The sequence below is a fragment of the Triticum dicoccoides genome, chromosome 3B (genome assembly GCF_002162155.2).
Source record: "Triticum dicoccoides isolate Atlit2015 ecotype Zavitan chromosome 3B, WEW_v2.0, whole genome shotgun sequence".
Classification (NCBI taxonomy): domain Eukaryota; kingdom Viridiplantae; phylum Streptophyta; class Magnoliopsida; order Poales; family Poaceae; genus Triticum; species Triticum dicoccoides.
In genome coordinates this window covers 33,341,810-33,352,704 of record NC_041385.1, presented here as the reverse complement: position 1 = coordinate 33,352,704, position 10,895 = coordinate 33,341,810, and positions in this window count along the sequence as shown.

Below are 10,895 nucleotides of genomic sequence, written 5' to 3'. Positions count from 1 at the left end.
GCTCTGCTGGATCGGAGTTCGCGGGACGTCATCGAGCTGAACGTTTGCTGAACTTGGAGGTGCCGTACGTTCGGTACTTGGATCGGTCGGATCGTGAAGACGTACGACTACATCAACTGCATTGTGCTAACGCTTCCGCTTTCAGTCTACGAGGGTACGTGGACACACCCTCCTCTCTCGTTGCTATGCACCACCATGATCTTGCGTGTGCATAGGAATTTTTTTGAAATTACTACGTTCCCCAACAGTTAGTGCTCAGGCGAACCCGCAGGTGGGCTGGTCCACACGAAGGAGGCCAGTGCTCGCTCGGGGCAGGTTGTTTTCCCGGCTCGCTGGTCGCGGTCGACTGATCTACTATTAACCAGTTGACTATTCGAGAGAAAGTGGGGTTTTTTAACTAAAAAAATCAGGCATTTTCTTAAAAAAAAATCATGCGTCATGGATTTGACAAATTTCACGAACTCGAAAAAGTTAAAGGGTTAAACAAAATTCGCAGGATTCAATTATAGTTCGTGGATTTGAAAATTTTCACAAACTCAAAAAAAAAGTTCAAGGGTCAAAAAAGGTCGTCGCAACAGAAAAACTCATGGATTTATAAAAAAATTCATGAACTCAGAAAAAAGTTCATGATTTCACAAAAAAGTTCATGGATTTCAAAAAAATAGTGCATTGACTTAAAAAATTTGGCGAACTAAAAAAAGTTCACAGATTCAGAAAACAAAAATTGGTAAATTTGGAAAAGGTTTGTGGATTTGAATATACTCATGCATTTGGAAAAGTTCATTTTTTAGGAACTTGATAAAAGTTCATGGATTCAAAAAAAGTTCATGAATTTGAAAAAATTTCTCTTGTTCTAAAAAAGGTTCACAAATTTGGAAAAAGTTCACGTATTTTAAAAAGAAAATTAAAAAGAAGAAAAAAAAGGAAAAAATGGGGGAAAGATAAAAAGAAAAGAAAATAAAAATTAAAAACCATCCAACAAACCAAAATGCAATAACAGGCTTGAATCTTGCCGAAGCTCCGGAAAACCGGTCGGGAGCTTCCTAAAACCAGTGATCACACTAGCTCAAATACATATAAATGGGTCGTACCGCATAAAATCCATCGAACAAGGGGTGTACGCCGTGTAGGAAAAACACTATAACTGGTGTTGCGAACGCCGAGTAAGAGAGAGCTCCTAGTCGGCGCCTTAAGCGCCGGCTAGGAGAACTGGCGCCCACTCGCCGTGCAGGTTGGGCTGGCCCACGAAACGCGGAACAGTAAACTAGCGCGGAAAAAACCCCAAAAAAGTTGCAACTACGGGGATTCGAACTATCACAGTCAGCTTCGCCTTCAAAGCTCGCTAACCAGTCAAGCTACGGGCTTTGAGTGATTAGAAACAGCATGAAAGACTAAATAACATGGTTGCAGCGCTGTTTGTTCACATAACCATGCACGGTATCGCCTCAATTTTTTGGAAAACAATCGTGATTAGAAAACTTTCATGGATTTTGAAAAAAGTTCATCATTTCTGAAGAAAAGTTCGCAAACTGGAAAAAAGTTCATTGATATTCGAAAAGTGTTCACTAGATTTGAAAAAAGTTCACCGAATTCGAAAAAACGTTCACCCCGTCCGAAAAAAGTTCATTGAATTTGAAAAAAAGTTCACCAAATTCAAAAAGGTTCATGAATTCAAGAAAAGTTCATAGAATTCTAAAAAAATCATCGAATTCGAAAAAAAAGTTCACCCGTTCAAAAAACGTTCACCTAATTTGAAAAAAGTTCATCAAAATTGAAAAAAAAGTTCACCGAATATGATAAAAAATTCATCATTTTCAAATAAGAAGTTCACCTAACCTAGGAAGAAGAAAAATAAAGAAGGAAAAAGAAAATAGAAAAATCAAAACAGAAAAACACAAACAAAAGAAACAAAGAAGGAAGAAAAGACATAAAAAGGGATGGCACGGTGGTTACTGCAGCTTCCTTTTAAGCAGGAGGTTCGCGGTTCGACTGCTAGTACTAGCTGATTTTTTGACGGTGTGATTAGCACAGTGGGAAAAAAATCGAAATGGGCCGGCCCAGCGGAGCAAGGGGGTGTGCGCCCATTTGTAGATTACACTGTATCGGGCGCAAAGGGCGCCGAATAGGATCCAGCCGAGTAAGAGCAGGCTGATCCCTGTTTAGACCAGCGCTGCCATGTTGGCGGGCTGCTCCTATAGGCGGCCTTCAGCGCCAGGAACGTGAGTCCGGACTCACGGGCGTCTCAAAGCAGGCCGCGGCCGAGCAGTTCGAACCTCGCTCGGTTGCTCCCTACGCAACAATTTTCTTTTTCTGTTTTTGATTCGTCGGTCAACGGTTGACCAGTTGGCCGGTCAACCATTGACTCTTCAATATATACCAAAAAATAAAAGTTTATTTTTTAATAAAATAGAAAAACATGAATTCAAAAATATTTATGAATTTTGAAAAAGCCAATTTTAAAAGGTTCATCAATTTTGGGAAAAAAATCACCTAATTTAAATAAGATCATCTATTCTGAAAAAATAAAAAAATTCCAAAAAGTTCACCAATTTTGAAAAAAAACGTCAATTTTGAAAGAGTTCGTAAAATTTGAATTTTTTTGTCAACATTGGTATTTTTTAATCTATTTTGGAAAAAATCTGAAACTTTATTAAACGTCATGATTTTGAAGAAAGTTCATCTATTTGAAAGAAAGTTCATAGATTTTGAAAAAAATCATCTATTTGAAGAAACATTTTGTGAACTGAAAGAAAGAAAAAAGACAGAGAAATAAGGCTAGAAACATTTACCAGGTTGGAAGAATGTGCCGACGACGGAGGTGGCTAGCTGTGATGTGCGAGGAGGGGGGGCGGTGGTGCGGCGAGGCGCAACCTGATGCGGGAGATAACTCGCAGAGCGGAGGATTTCTCGAAGAAGATCTTGTGGTCGTGGTGTGTAGGACGAAGACGACGTGCGCGCGGGGCTAGCTGGTGAAATCGAGCAGTCAAAGACGTGCGAATCGTGCTGCTGGTAGGCGACCGGCCCAAATTTGCACCGGCGCGCCGGCACCTAGCACTCGCCTATCAATATCGGTCGTTATTTTTTTTAAGTTGGTCGTTCGTTTGTTGTAGTACTGATTTTCATGCATTCATGCATGATGTACCAGAAACGTACGTACTCTCTCCGTCTATGTGAGTAAGTCATTTTAGGTTGTGCACCGTGACCAAGGAGGAGGGGAAAACAAGAAAATTTAATGTTCATTTGCTAATTAATAGCATTGCATGTAATGAACTAACCACTGCATGTCGTGTTTGGTAGTCTCAAGTCATTAAAAGCATGCACACCTTACTTCTTTTATTGGTTGATATGTCAAGAAACAAGAAACGAGGTAGAATTTAATGCACCGCGCCTAAGTGTTTTGGGATTATTTAGTTTTCGTAAGATGACTTACACACCTAGACGGAGGGAGTAGTTAGCTAGAAGCTCGTGGCCGTAGGCGCTTCGATTTGGCGATAATATAATAGTCCCACACCGGCAACCGGCCAACGCAAACATCAGCAGAAATATGCAGGCCACAGCTACCGTGTTGGCCGGGCGTGGTGGTGCACGCTTGTCACTCCAGCCTAAGGTGGGCCGAAGAGTTGGTGCGCTTCGGTTGGTGGGCTCGTAGCCCATGTCAGGTTGCAGTGTACAGTGAGGGGCAGAAACCAGGGTCGTTTGGGCCATGCATGCTGTGGGTTGGCCTGAATTGAATATAAACACATCTGCAACTCTGGCTTCAGGATGGTCAGTGCCAACCGCGCGACCGGGCACTGCCAGTCGAGTATTACTCGCCGAAAACCAGCCCTCAAATGCCTATGGGTTTCCATGCACGGCCATGGCTTCGCCTACGCGACCGGAGCCAACTTGCATGGAGCATGGGTTCGTCCACTAACCAACCATCAACTCTTTTTCTTTTCTTTTGGTGTAGTAACTATATATTTGAGACGGCTGATTCAAACTCATCTTGACACACACAAACCGGCAACTCTAGCAAAATCAAACATTTTCTCTATATCTATGCTTCTGTATACCTACTGGTCTGTGGTGTCCAAAAAGCATGATATCTGGAACAATAGATCCTCATGATTGAAAGGCTCAAGACCAATTAGAGCCCACTCACAGTCACCAAAAAAAAACTCTGGTTATTTGAGGTGCAGGACAGATTATCAAGAGAAGTTTATGTGAAATTGATGGTGACACTGTGGGCAATTTGGAAGGCTCGCAGAGACGTCATTCATGAGAGCATGTCAGCATGGTGGGTTCGTCCATTAACCAACCATATCAACACTTTTTCTTTTCTTTTGGTGTAATAACTATATATTTGAGGTGGCTGATTCAAACTCATCTTGACACACACAAACCGGCAACTCTAGCAAAATCAAACATTTTCTCTATATCTATGCTTCTGTATACCTACTGGTCTGTGGTGTCCAAAAAGCATGATATCTGGAACAATAGATCCTCATGATTGAAAGGCTCAAGACCAATTAGAGCCCACTCACAGTCACCAAAAAAAAAACTCTGGTTATTTGAGGTGCAGGACAGATTATCGAGAGAAGTTTATGTGAAATTGATGGTGACACTGTGGGCAATCTGGAAGGCTCGCAGAGACGTCATTCATGAGAGCATGTCAGCATGGTGGGTTCGTCCATTAACCAACCATATCAACACTTTTTCTTTTCTTTTGGTGTAATAACTATATATTTGAGGTGGCTGATTCAAACTCATCTTGACACACACAAACCGGCAACTCTAGCAAAATCAAACATTTTCTCTATATCTATGCTTCTGTATACCTACTGGTCTGTGGTGTCCAAAAAGCATGATATCTGGAACAATAGATCCTCATGATTGAAAGGCTCAAGACCAATTAGAGCCCACTCACAGTCACCAAAAAAAACTCTGGTTATTTGAGGTGCAGGACAGATTATCGAGAGAAGTTTATGTGAAATTGATGGTGACACTGTGGGCAATCTGGAAGGCTCGCAGAGACGTCATTCATGAGAGCATGTCAACATGGTGGGTTCGTCCATTAACCAACCATATCAACACTTTTTGTTTTCTTTTCGTGTAATAACTATATATTTGAGGTGGCTGATTCAAACTCATCTTGACGCACAAACCGGTAACTCTAGCAAAATCACACATTTTCTATATATCTATGCTTCTGTATACCTACTGGTCTATAGTGTCCAAAAAGCATGATATTTGGACCAATAGATCTTCATGATTGAAAGGCTCTCATTGACTACGCAAACATCGAGAAAGCATGGTGCTGCCCAAACACTAAGGCCTCGTTTGGTTACCAGGGATCCCCCCGGGATACCCGTCCTTTCCCCGGACGAGAAACCCGCCTGCAATCTACACACCGGATTTTCAGGCGATCCATTTGGTAACATCTTGGAAAGGGCTTTCTCGGCCCGATCCTCCCAAAATCCCCGGGCCGCTCGCCCCGACATCCGCACTCTAGGAGAATTCTCCCGGGATCCCCTCATCGCTTTCTTGCGATCTGAGTCGTCTTGGCGCTTCGTTCTTTTGCTCTTCTCCCTTTGTTCTCTTACCTCTCCCTTGGTGCCCAAATGGCAACAGGGTATTTCACATGGCAGGAGGAGGATCTCATATGAGCAGGGAAATCCCCCTCGGGGAGTTTACTGCCCATGGTTTTTTCACCCCAACAACCAAATGAGCCATAAAGGGTTATCAGTGTCACTGGGCCAACGCCAAGCAGGGACCACTAGCAGTCACCAAAGTAATACAAAAAGGAAAGTGCCCCTAAGAAAGAAAAAGGAAAGTTCGATCCATGGCCCTCAGTGATGATTATGATCATTTTAGTGAAAAATTCAACGGTTGAAATCACCTAGAGCAGAGAGGGCCTGAGCGTGTAGCCCCACATAAACTTGGAGTGGATGCCACTCGCTTTCATGAATACTCTTGTATACAAAACATCATTGCAGCCAGCAGGACGTTGAAATACCAAATTATTCTATTCCAAAACCTACTGAATATTGTGATGACAAAATATTATGGAGAATACGATGCCTCTGACAGCCAATTCTCTCTGATTGAGGCAACCCACTACAGAACTGACTCTTGCCACAGCTATCAGTATAACTATATGACAGGATGCTGACACTATTTACAAGGTAATTTTATGTATTTCTTGTAAGAATGTTGCTGCCAAAGTAAATAATAGACTGGCAGATAAAACAAAGGTAATTATACATGCCTAAAGGTCTTCCTTATGTAAGTGAATGACACATATATGCCATCGATCTGCAGTATACCTCCCTGGTAATCCAGTTCCTCATTGGTGGACCAAACATATTGAGCTTGACATACATTTTGAACGAGAGAAGGTGGCTCTCAGGCAGTTCCGCCCTCATCATCTCAGCTCACAGACATCATGACCATGGGACTTCCTGTAGCAAGCTTTCAGAATTTCCATTTCAGTCTCCCATCATGACGGATGACGCTACGACTAGCTAGGTGGGGTTGAGCGGATAGCATATCGCATGTATTCTATTTGTATCCTAACCTCCTACCTCACGTCACGGTTAGGCCTGTTGACTTTTGAACTCTAGATCAAAACCACCCAGGAACTATGCACGCGAAGTGCAAAGCAAGCTAGACAAGCACGCAGCTTGATTGATTCTCAAGCAGCACACGCGTACACGTAGAGGTATACGTGAACTTGACCTGGCCGGCGGCCGTAATCTTCTTTACGTGGACCTGAGCTAGCTAGCTGATGAATCGATGTCTCTCCGCGGAACGTCTTGTACACTTGCGAACGTAGACGGAAAACTGATTGGGATGATTTTGGCCAAAGGCTCGTGTCGAGCCTTTCGTATACTTTGTATTGCTTTTCTCCTTTTTCTTTGGTGTTTACAAGGGGCTTACATGGCTATATATAACAGCCAGGACATAGTACGAGCTACCCTACTGGGTTACAAGTTGGAGTTGGTGTTTACAACGTCCGTGTTTAACTCTTCCTGTACTATATTAATATAGCTCCCCACATTCGATGCAAAAAAAAAAAGAGTTCTCCAATTCTATCCAAGCAAAAAAAGGCAGAGTTCTCCAATTCTACAGTTCGGACGCAACTACAAAAGAATTAGCCACGTCTGTATACGTGCGGCGAACGTCGTCTTCGTCCCTGTCTCTGTCATCTCCAATCGATCCCCAGTCGAGAGATGAGCAGCGAACTTACCAGCCGCCGCCGGCTCAGCCGCAGCATCTCGCCGGCGTCGCTTGCCTCCCTGCCGGACAATGACGATCTCCTCGAGGAGATCATTGTCCGCCTTCCGCCACAACCATCCTCCCTGCCACGCGCCTCCGCAGTCTGCAAGCGGTGGCGGGGACTTGCCACCAACCCTAGGTTTCTTCATCACTTCTGTGCCCATCACCACAAGCCGCCCCTCCTCGGCGCCTTCGTGTGCAGTGACAAGGAGATCGTGTTCACCGCAATCCTAGACCCTCCCGACTGCATCCCACCCGAGCGCTTTGACCTTGGATGCTGCAGGGAGCGCCGCAACAACCGTGTGCTTGATTGCCGGCACGGCCGTGTCCTCGTTGAAGACAAGCTGCAGAGATATCGTTATGTGCGAGCCCATCACAGGTAAGCAGCACCGCGTGCCCATGCCGCCTGAACTTAAGAGAACCGGTGGCCATCTCAACGGAGCGGTGCTCTGTGCCGCAACAGCACATGACCACGTGCATGGTAGCTGCCAGTCTAGCCCATACAAGGTGGCATTGATTGTTAGATTTAATCTTGATATTTTGTATCTGCATTTACATTTTTAGTTCTGCATGAAATAGGTGTCAGTATAGCGTGTGCAGAAGCACGTGCGACGCGTACGAGCTGGTGGTTTCAGCAAAGAAAAATCATGTATGGCGAGAGGCCGATGTGCCGTGCGAAGCGGTGCTGCATGAGGCAACGGGCTGCACAAGTTATCTGGCCGGAAGCTGCGTGAGTTGTGGAGAACGGGCAAGTAGCTAGTGGTTTGTTACAGTGCATGCATGAAGTTAGTTGAGCTAGGCGTGGGTTAGTGCATGGTCGTGTTGTTAGTGGCCGAGGGTTATGGCCAGGTTGTGTGCGTGCGTGTGTACTACTTAAGAGTTGTAAGCATGTTTCTTTTGGACAAGAGAATAGAGAGAAAAAAGGCCGGCGGCTGTGTGAGGCAGCTCGGCACCAAATACTTGTGTTTCCATTGGTGAGTGTGTTGTGAGAAGCAACACCGAGAGGAAGAAGAGGGGTTGAGAGATTCAGCCCCAACATTGATGTCCACGTACAAAAATCATAACCAAATCATCGCATGCGTTTACATCTCGGAGAATGGTACATGGGGTAATTACATCTCAATACCGGCTGCACGTGTGATTTTTGATGCTCATATTGATGGGACCCTAATTGGTAGCTCCCTCTACTGGTTGTCCATGAAATATACGATACTTGAGTTTGATTTGGATAGACAAGCCCTAGCCATGATCGAGGGACCTACAGCTCTCAATGAGCCCCGCAAACATCGGATCATCAAGGCAGAGGATGGCAATGTTGGCCTTGCCGTGTTATCTAATAATAGCATTCAAAAGTGGCAGAGGAAGGTAAATTGTCAAGGTGTTACCACATGGTTGCTACGGAATACCTGGAGTCTTGGGATTACTCCTCGAATTAAGAGAAATAAGGGGCGGCTGCTGGGGTATGATGAAGATACAGAAGCAATATTTTATATATGCATAACGGTGTCCATATGGTTCAACTTAAGTCAATGCATTGCAAGAAGATTTATGAAACTAGTCATTATGTAAACTATCAGTATCATCCTTTCGGCCTTGTTCGGTTGCACAGGGTTTGAGGGGGATTAAAGAGGATTGTGAGGGATTACATCCCCTGTAAGTCAAATTCCTTCCCAATCCCCTTCAAACGTCTCCAATCCCCTTGGGGAAGGGATTAAACGAACAAGCCCTTCAAGTGTTTCTATGCGCCAGGTGCTAATTATAGAAATGAGTTGTTTTCTTCAAGTGTTATTTCTCGACTCAACAATGTAATTGACTACTATTGACTTCTCTTACCCATTTGTATTTTCATCCAACTATCAAATTAAGCTTTTATGCATCTAAGCATATCCACTGTTGTTGGATGTGATGGAGGCAAAGTTTTGCCTGGTTCATTGGGATGACTGTGTAGCTTTATTTGCTAATGTGTTGAAATGGTTCAAGAGGTAAGAATATCTTTTGAATATAGTTTTTGATATTTAGACAGTTTTAGTTTTTGAATGGTAAATATCTGACTACCAACGTAGGGACGATGCACTTTTTTTAGAAAAAAGGCTGACGCCCGACTTTATAGATAAAGCCAACAGGAAAGGTTTAGTAGCAAATATCAACACATGACAAATGACCATCGGCCAAATAGTAAGAAGTATGGTTACAAGGCGTACCAGCCTGAAACGGCACGGAGGCCGACTACCTACGCCCCAAGGGCAACACTACCAAAACAGGCTAACTCAGCTGGCAGAGGCAGGGGTGGATTCAAGCAAGGAAGACGCCGTTGAGTGCACCCTCGCGGTCAATTCTTCAGTTGCTCCGAGATCCTGCTCCTTAATCAATGATTACCACTGCCGAAGAAAAAAAAGAACAATTTGAGCATACAGTCAGCGGGTTTGGCAAGAAAAATATTTTTGATAGTAAACTTATTCGTGATAGTCCACAGGACCCAGGACAAGGTCGAAAAGCTGAATAAGAACAAACGTCTGGTTTGACCTGAAAGCAAGCTAGAGGAGGAATGGAGATCAGAGAAGGAGGAGGGAGACCAGTTCACACCCATCCATTCTCGCACTCCGCACCTAAACATTTTAGCAAGATGGCAGTTGAAAAGCACGTGGTTTGTATCCTCTCTAGCTCTGCAATTCTTACATAACGCAATCCTAGGTCCATTGCATTTGCAGATTTGGTCCGCCGCGGGAAGCCTACCACGGATCGCTTGCCACATAAAGATTAGTAGCCCCTCGGCCACTTAGATGTAGACATACATGATCCAGATTTAGAGTATGATGTGGTCTTAGTATTAGTAGCCACTCCGGCACTTAGATGTAGCCATCGAACATTGTCGGCGGCTCAAGAGCTAGTAGGCGGCCCAGTCAACGGTGGCATTGGTGTGACAATGGCGGCGGCGACATGAAGAGTTTTGGTAGAATTTGTGCTGGACAAAGCTCAAGTGAATGATGGATGGGACTTTCGAGATTTATTATAGGTTGCATTATGTTATGGTAACATATTATGTTATTCCCTCCATTCCTAAATATAAGTCTTTGTAGAGATTTACTATGGACCCGTACGGATGTATGTAGATGCATTTTAGAGTGTAGATTCACTCATTTTGCTTCGTATATTGTCCATAGTGGAATCTCTACAAAGACTTATATTTAGAAATGGAGCGAGTACTCTAAACACCTCTCTCCTTATTAATTACATGCCACATAAGCAAACTTGTCTTGAAACGTGTTATGTTACTAGTTAAGTTATTCTCACTATGACCAACTTCACAAGAAGATAGACAAACGTTGCAAAAGGATATCTCTACTCTTAATGGAGCAGTTGGTGAATAATCTGCACGGTTTATTTTCGTTGGGTTTTTTTCGTCATCCTCCCACCTCCGATTTTTTTTGTCATCCTCCCACCTCCGTTAACTCGCAACCCACCCGCGAAAAAAACCGTGCCAAAAAACCCTACGATTGATGCCTCCAACCCCCAACCTCCTCCCTGGCTCCCGGCGCCGCCCGCACCCATCTCCTCCCCGATCCCGGCGCCGCCCGCCCCCATCTCCTCCCTCACTCCCAGTGCCGACCCCGCCCACCCCCATCTCCTCCCTCACTCCC